Source organism: Lathamus discolor, chromosome 6 (genome assembly GCF_037157495.1).
Source record: "Lathamus discolor isolate bLatDis1 chromosome 6, bLatDis1.hap1, whole genome shotgun sequence".
NCBI classification, from domain to species: domain Eukaryota; kingdom Metazoa; phylum Chordata; class Aves; order Psittaciformes; family Psittacidae; genus Lathamus; species Lathamus discolor.
Genome location: NC_088889.1, coordinates 54,917,348 through 54,925,642, shown reverse-complemented (window position 1 = coordinate 54,925,642; position 8,295 = coordinate 54,917,348).

The window sequence follows — 8,295 nt, the reverse complement described above, 5'->3', positions numbered from 1 at the left end:
CCCCTGGGCGGCTGGGTCGGCGACCGCGGCCCTCCCCGGCCTGCCCTAGGGGAGGAGCGGGGCGGGGACGCGGAGAGTCCTTTCTGAGGCACTCACGGACGTTCTTCAAGGCAAACAAACAAATAGGTAAATAAAAGTCTGGAATTAACTTCTTCTCCTACATTAATCTACCTCACTTTTTTAAGCCCTCCTTTAAGCCTAACACACGGTAAAAACTGCCTTCTGGCCAGGGGGTGGTACAAGTCTGATGACCGATTCAGTGGCAAACACAACGGGTTCAGCTGTGTAAATGGAGATAAATGCCAGTCCTATCCCTACAGCCTACCGCAAAACGGACATAACAGAACAGACTGAGACCTGATGGGTCAGGGTTATCAAAGAGTTGCAGCCAGCGGGTCAGTGTTGATCTCTGGCTGCTTGGGCAAGTCCAGAGGAAGGCCATGAAGAAGACAAAGTACTGGAGCACCTCCCCTCTGCCACAGTAAGTTGCTGTCGTTCAGCAGACTTAACGATGATTTGCACAAGATCCTCTGTGAGGATCTTTCTGGCCCTTTGAGCTTTCCCAGTTGTTATAAATTGAGACCACAACGGATCATAATCCAATTAAAATTTTATTAATTATAGCAAGTAGAATATGAGCAAAGACAGCGCTGGACGACAGGGGAGTCTGCGCTCCGCCAACTGCCGTGCTGAGCAGTTCAAACAGTCCCTTTTTATACATCTTTACTTCTTTGTTCATGAAATAGTGGAAGTACTCTGCGCATGCTTCAGTTGTTGTTAGGGGGTAGTTTCCTGCCTCCTGGTGATCCATGAGATCAAGGTGAGAAGTCTTCCTCCTTTGATCCTTCACCCATATGTCTTTGCAGGGAGTTGTTAGTCTTATCTCTGCCAGTTCCTGGGACATCTTGCGGCTATCTTATCTTGGCCAGCTGTGTTTTATCTCTGTCAGTTCCTTTACATTTGGCTTAACATATATCTTAATAAACAATACACTAGTCTATAGTTTCTCACAATCCCCCCTTTTTCTTTTTATCCTATTATTGTTTATTAAACACTGTTCTCATCCTTGGCACTGTAAACACAATATTCACAAGGTAATTTTTCACTGTCATGATTTCTATGTGGCATTATACATTCACAATAATCTTCATCCTCACTAGTAGATACACTCTTATATTTTTCTCCAGGCCTCGTAGTTAAAATAAGCAACTTAGCTATGTCAAACCGTTCTCTAACAAAGTGTAAGATATAGCGTAATATACAAGGCCCAAATATAAGTCCCAGAATCAACATGATAAGCGGTCCTGCTAGAGCAGACAACAAAGTGGTTAACCAAGGTGAGACATTAAACCAGTTTTCATACCATGACCTGCCCACCTCACGATCCTTTTTACGTTGATCTAACCTCTTTCGGAGTTCAGACATGGTGTCCAGGACTACTCCCGTATGGTTAGCAAAAGTACAACATTCTTCATTGAGAGCTGCACATAACCCTCCTTCCTTTAAGAACAATAGATCTAATCCTCTTCTATTTTGCAGCACTACTTCTGATAAAGACTTTACTGAAGTGGCCAAATTTTGGATAGATTGTTCTACTTTTGTTAAATCATCATTTACAGCCATCTGTAAATTTTGTAATTCCTGACCTTTTATCAGGGAGGCTATACCTGTACTTGCTCTAACTCCGCCCGCTATCAGCAGTGTAGCTAGGGTTATCACTGTAATTGGCTCTCGTTTTTGTCTATTCAGGTCTCCTTCAAAGTGGCGTAACACCTCCTCAGAGGTGTGATAGATCAGACGAGGAACAATAATCACCTGTACACAAAACTGAGATTGATTAAACACTTTTAGGGATATGCAAGGCGTTATTCCGATGTCTGAACAAACCCATTTAGCTCCTGGTGTCGGGATAGCCCATTTATCATTTTTATTCTTATGTTTCTCTATAGTGTGTTTTTCTATAGTGACTGTTCGGTCGCATAAAGGCTGATATCTTTTGGGCACTGTACCTATACATTTTCCTTGACCAGTTACTAGTTGAATAGTAATTCCTTGTGCATGGTTCCTCTGGTCATTCCATGGGCATTCTCGTGGGTTTGAACCATTAGACCATTGAATCCTACCTAGTTTTCCAATTGCCTCAAAATATGGTGGCCTAATATTATAACATAACCAACATTCCTCAGTTAAATTTGGTTTGCTTTCATTAAGGGCACGATAAGAGGCTTGCATTAAATTCCATAAGGGGTCTTTGGATTCTGACAACTCTAGATTCCTAGATAAGGAGAATTCAGTCACAGTGCTATTAATTGTTTTCAAAAGGGAATCTAGAGAGGTGGGGGTAACACTTGTAGGGATAACCTTCTCTACGGGGACAACCTTCTTTTCGGGAAAAGTGGGTGGATTTAGGACTGGGTTTGGTCCGATTGGTAAGGGATCATGAGGAAGCTTTTCTTTCTTTATTAGAATAAGGCCTCCTCGGTCTCTTCCAGATTCTCTGAATCTAACTCCCCATATCTTTCCTACTAGCCAGCCATCCTCTGTTGGATTTAATATTTGTATTAGTAAATGATTACAGTTTCCTATTCCTGAAGGGGTTCCTCCTCCTAATGCATACCCTGTCGCTGAAGAGGTCCATGGTCCGAATATCTCACCATCACGAGTGTATATCGGAGGTTTACAATTTGAAGGTCCCCATTTAACCTTTAAATATTTGTCTGTTTCGACTTCCCATTCTAGGGCTATTGTTTCACAACCCCAATATGAACAATAGTAATGTCCGGGACTATTACAATAACTTTTTCCTGGATTAGAGGCAGGACAAAAGTAAGTTGAACTTTTGTTACATATCCATTGATCCTTTGGTCGAGAGGCAGGAGTCCACCTCCATTGTCCTATCAATTGACAAGGGGTTGCTTTAAAAGTTGGGCCACCTACTCCTTTGAATTCGCCTATAACTTTGCTTGTCTCCATCTGAATTAGTTTCCAATTCATAGGTTCATGAGGGTTTCCATTTGCCTGTGTTATTATTAATAACAAAATTAACGATATACCAGGAAAAAGGGTGTTTATCAATTTTTCCGAGTTAAGTATATTTTTACCAATCCTGGGGAAGTTCGGCCATTGCTGCTTTTGCATCCCATTGTTCTGGTTCTTTTCTCCACCGTTTGTTCCTCCTCTGCCTCGCCCTTCGACTCGGTTGCTTCGAGCCACGGGGTGTACCATCTTCTCGGCAGCAAGGGAATTCTTCAGGAGAACAGCTGTTTCGGGCTTTCTGCCTGTTTACATAGGCTTCCCACTTTGCAGCCTTAACTAATGGGGCAAAGCAAGATACAGTTAGTACTTCCCTTCTACACTTTATAATCAAAATTTCGGCTATAAAGGGGACTGGTTCATTGGAGTGGTAGCAATAATATTGAGGGTTTATTCCTTTGGCAAAAATCTCCCACCACTCATGGGATTCCCAAATAATTTCTTGTTTTAGACTCTAATTGTTTTAATTTCCACTCAGTGAGAGTTCGTTGGATTTTCCAACACTGTGTGCAAACTCCTATTGGAGGGCATCCACATTCACAGTGTGTCCACCATTTATCCTGACATACCTTACACCTAAAACAAGCAAATGGATAACAATTGCAATTCAAATTATTACACCTAATTCGTATATCTAGAGTACATACATTATTTACATCAGCATATCTTCTATATTCACTATTGTGTGGTTGCATAAGTTTAGCAATTTCCTTCAACACACTTTGTACGCTTCCATATATAATAGAAAAGAGGAGAAATAATTATAGCAAATATAAACAGCAATACACACTTTATACCAAAAGATAATGCGGCAAAATAATTAAATAAAGTTTCTATCATTACGTTATCTTTTCAGGGTTATCTTGGTGTCCCCTGGAGTACTGATTACTTTCCAGTGGGGTCTCGTCACTGGGCCTTTAATGTGACTGGCTCCAATATTTTCTGGCCATTAAACAAATAATGTTCCAAATATTTCACTTTTTCCTCCACAAATTGTAACTTTTCTTGTGATACCCGTAGGCCTTTTTGTGCAAGAAAGTTTAGAAATCGAATGCTTTCTTTTCTTACATCCTCCTTATTATTCCCTGCTATGAGCAGATCATCTACATACTGTAACAGCACGTTCCCCGTTTGTACCTGGTATTCTTTTAAGAGCTCTTCCAGGTATGTTTGTAGCCCATATCCCAGGAATACCTGATCCAGTATATCTTCAATCTGACTTCTCCCTCGACATGATTAGTGATCAAAATTAAGCTTTTAACATCTCTATATACTGTTGGTCCTTTACTTTTAAAGTGATTTCGCCTCCTTTGAAAGTAATGGTTGCTCCCAAGTGTTCTAACAAATCTCTCCCCAAAAGAGCTTTTGCGGAGTTAGGCATATACAAAAACTTATGGATGCCCCATTGTTTTCCCAATTGATATTTTAGTAGTTTACAAAAATAAGCCTTTTCACCTTGGCCAGTCGCCCCTTTTATCATCATATAATCATCCCCAAAGGTATTAAAGCTTTGTTTAAAACTGAATACATTGCACCTGTATCAACCAAAAATTCCATTATAACCAGTGGATCTGCTAGGGAAGATTCCCCTGGTCCCGTCAGCCTAGTTCCAATTCAGTCACCCGAGCCACTCCATGGCACTCCCACTAGGGTAGTCTCACTCCCAGCGTCCAAACTCCTCATAGCACTCACACCGATCCGGTTCCACAGAAGAGGAGGTTACTCCCCCACTTCTGTCCGACATTCGTCCTCCACCAGTTTTAAAGCAACCAGCGCAGCCGTGGCTGTAGCACGACCCAGCTTTTTCTTTTCTACCTATTTCCAATTCCTATACACTCTCCATGCTCAAACACAGGAACTGCAGCAGCTTCCCTCCTTTCCCCTTTGGTTTTCCCTTTTTTATTTATTTATTTATTATTTTTCATAGGTGCTCACCCTGCTCTGCAGGGGTTACAGATGCCTGCCTCTGCAACAGCACTTCCGGTTTAACCCCTTCTTAACCCTGAATGTGAATGTGCTGCTTGTTGCCAGTGACAGCAATTTCCTCCTCCTTATCAATACCTGATAGGACAGAGGCAGAGGGTGCTCCTCTCAGAGGTACCTGTGATATATAATTTTCTTGATGACTGTCCCAATATCACAGGCTGAACAACATCTCTCCAGCTTAGCTTTCTGTTTTTCCCTGTCCTTTTCCAAAACCAAAATTAGGGATCTGGCAGAGTTATATTAATTTCACATTCTGTCTGCCACTCCAGGTGCTTTCTTAAAGTGAAACATATCTGCATGCATTACTTCATTGCATTTTCTTGGCCACCTCAAAACCAACATAAATTGAAAAAAAATGCATTAGAATTCAGAGTTCCATTTTTAGGCCATTTTTCCTGATTTTCCAAAGTTTATAAAGGCCACCATTGATTACAATATTTTACCAATGTTTTCTTGTTTACCGAGCCCCCAGAAGAACCTCCCAGTTCTTTCCAATGTGCCAAAATGTAACCCAATGGGCTTTTCTTCAGAATTCCCTTGTTTTGACCGGCTCCCATTTCAAACAATCTCTTACAAATCTCTATAGCTTCTCTTTCCCAGTGCTCTGCAAATGCACTTAAAATATGAGAGCACCTACACACAAGTTTTATGATATTCTCAGGGGATTCAGTAAGATAGTATCTCTGGGTTCTGCAGATCAACTCCCCTGTCGTTAGAACATAGTTTCAGTTCCAGCAAAATTTACACTGCCCTAGTATCCACAGCAGGTTCCACTGTTCAAAACTTATTATGCACTCATATGTCAGGTTACGAAGGTTTTCCTGATATCCCCCGTTGATTGTCCCAAAAAGAGAGACATTAATTGTTGTATTCCCATTTTATTTTTTTTCCTTTGTAACCACATCTTCTCAAATTTTTCTTTGATACCTTTTATAAACCCTTTCTCAGTTTTCCATTCTAACTTCCCAGAAGTCTGCCAGGATTTTGTGGTTTTTCTCCACAAAGTAATCTTTTATTTCTGGTCACCGATTAGATAATTACAATTTTCTACCTGGCAGTGTTTTGTAAGACACCCCGAGCAGTATCTGCCCCACCGGTGTCCTGAGTGGCAATATCCACGTGAAATGCCACCCGTCCCATACAGTTACACTCCTACAAGGCACATACTCTCACAGGGCATATAGGAAATTCCCTTGCCCTTGTATTTCGTAAAGTTATCCACTGCGGGAGGGGTAGCCGGACCTTCCCCCGCTTTCTAAGCTGCTTGATGGTTATACACAGACAAGACACAGGACAGAAAAACATAAACGCTTCGTCCGTCTCCGGCCGCTCCCCTCACAGAGACACGGAACCGCGGATTAGGACTCCACACTCGCTTCGTAGCTACGCTACGTCTCAGTCACACAGAAACACATGGGATCCCCCACACTCACGCTATGGTTCCGCTTGCCCTTCTCCTGCTTCCTACACGGTCATTAGCAGGCCCGCCCTGGCTCCCAAAACTTGGGATGCAGCGAAAACCCGGGCTCGCCCGATCCGCCTCCAGGATCGCTTGCAGCCGCGCTATCGGTCGACGAGCCCCCAGCTTGCAAGCCCTACCTGCCACGGGGAACTCCGCTGTGCGCCAGACGTCTCTGCACGCCTTACCAGCAGCCCCGGGCCACGCGTACGCCCTACAGGCCCCCCAAAGTACCTAAATTCCAAGCATACCGCCTCTCCGCAGCCGGCGCAGGTCGCAGTCTGTCCCCGCAGTGAGCGGATGAGAAGCGGAGCTCCTCCAGGCAAGCGGCCTGGGGGGGGGCTTAGGATATCCGCTCCTCACCAGATCCTGCAGCCGAACAGAGGCCTCCTGGCTGGCTCGCCAAATTGATATGCAGATTGACTCCACAACTCGTTAAAGTTGTAAAGTAGGTGTGCTTTATTCAGCGCTGAGGTGCATGGGGATCGTTCCTCCAAAGTATGCACACCCAGGGTCGTTTTTCCTTTACATTTATTCCCTTACGCCTATACATATTTAGTATCTGTCCCCGCTTCATATTATACCTTCTTTTTCTTTTGTTTAGTTTTTATCTCATTCAGCCGGTAAAGTCTAGCTCCCGGTCTTTTTAGCCACACTTCCGCATATTGACTCTCCTCAGGGTTAAGGGGTTTTTTATTATTAACCCAGAGGTTTAATTGCTGTCTTACCCAATCTTCTTCTGACCCATAGACTGGCAAAAAAAAAAAAACATTTTTAAAAATCTTCTTCCCTCCCCATATCTTAGTACAATATTCTATCATTTTTTGCTTATCTTTCCCTAGGGTTCCAGGGAAACATCTCCAATTGTCTAAGATATGTGCCAGAGGGGTATTCCTAGGTACAATGGGTACCCTTCCCATGGGAGTCGAAGGCTTGCTGCCGTTCGCCCCCATCTTCTGGAATATCTCCGAACACGCACTCACTCGCTCCCCCTTGTTCCTGGCCCAGTCCATCGCGGGAGATGGGAACCGCAGTACTTAAGGGTCCACACTCGCTTGGTTCAGTATATCGAACCTCTCATTCGTTATATTCCAGGAAACCCAATCCCGCCCGAATGGCAAACCTGCGAACTACTCTGCCGTGAACAATCACTCTGCAGACCTGCCGTGAACAATCTCACTCTGCAGACCTCCGCCGCGAACTATTTCGCTCTGCAGAAAGTTTCGCAATATACTTACGCGTCCTGCGTCTTCGTCCGGACTCCCGTGCACAGAATTTTTATGGGATTTTACCGGTTTTTCCTTTGCTCATTATTCTAGCATTTAGGTTCGTCGGTAAGGATGAGGTAAGCTGTTGGTCGCGGGGCCGCGAAATGTCGCGGGGCGCCTCCCCGGAGGACCAAAGCCCACCGTTCCTTATCCGAGTCACAGCACCAGAAAGTGTTATAAATTGAGACCACAACGGATCATAATCCAATTAAAATTTTATTAATTATAGCAAGTAGAATATGAGCAAAGACAGCGCTGGACGACAGGGGAGTCTGCGCTCCGCCAACTGCCGTGCTGAGCAGTTCAAACAGTCCCTTTTTATACATCTTTACTTCTTTGTTCATGAAATAGTGGAAGTACTCTGCGCATGCTTCAGTTGTTGTTAGGGGGTAGTTTCCTGCCTCCTGGTGATCGATGAGACCAAGGTGAGAAGTCTTCCTCCTTTGATCCTTCACCCATATGTCTTTGCAGGGAGTTGTTAGTCTTATCTCTGCCAGTTCCTGGGACATCTTGCGGCTATCTTATCTTGGCCAGCTGTGTTTTATCTCT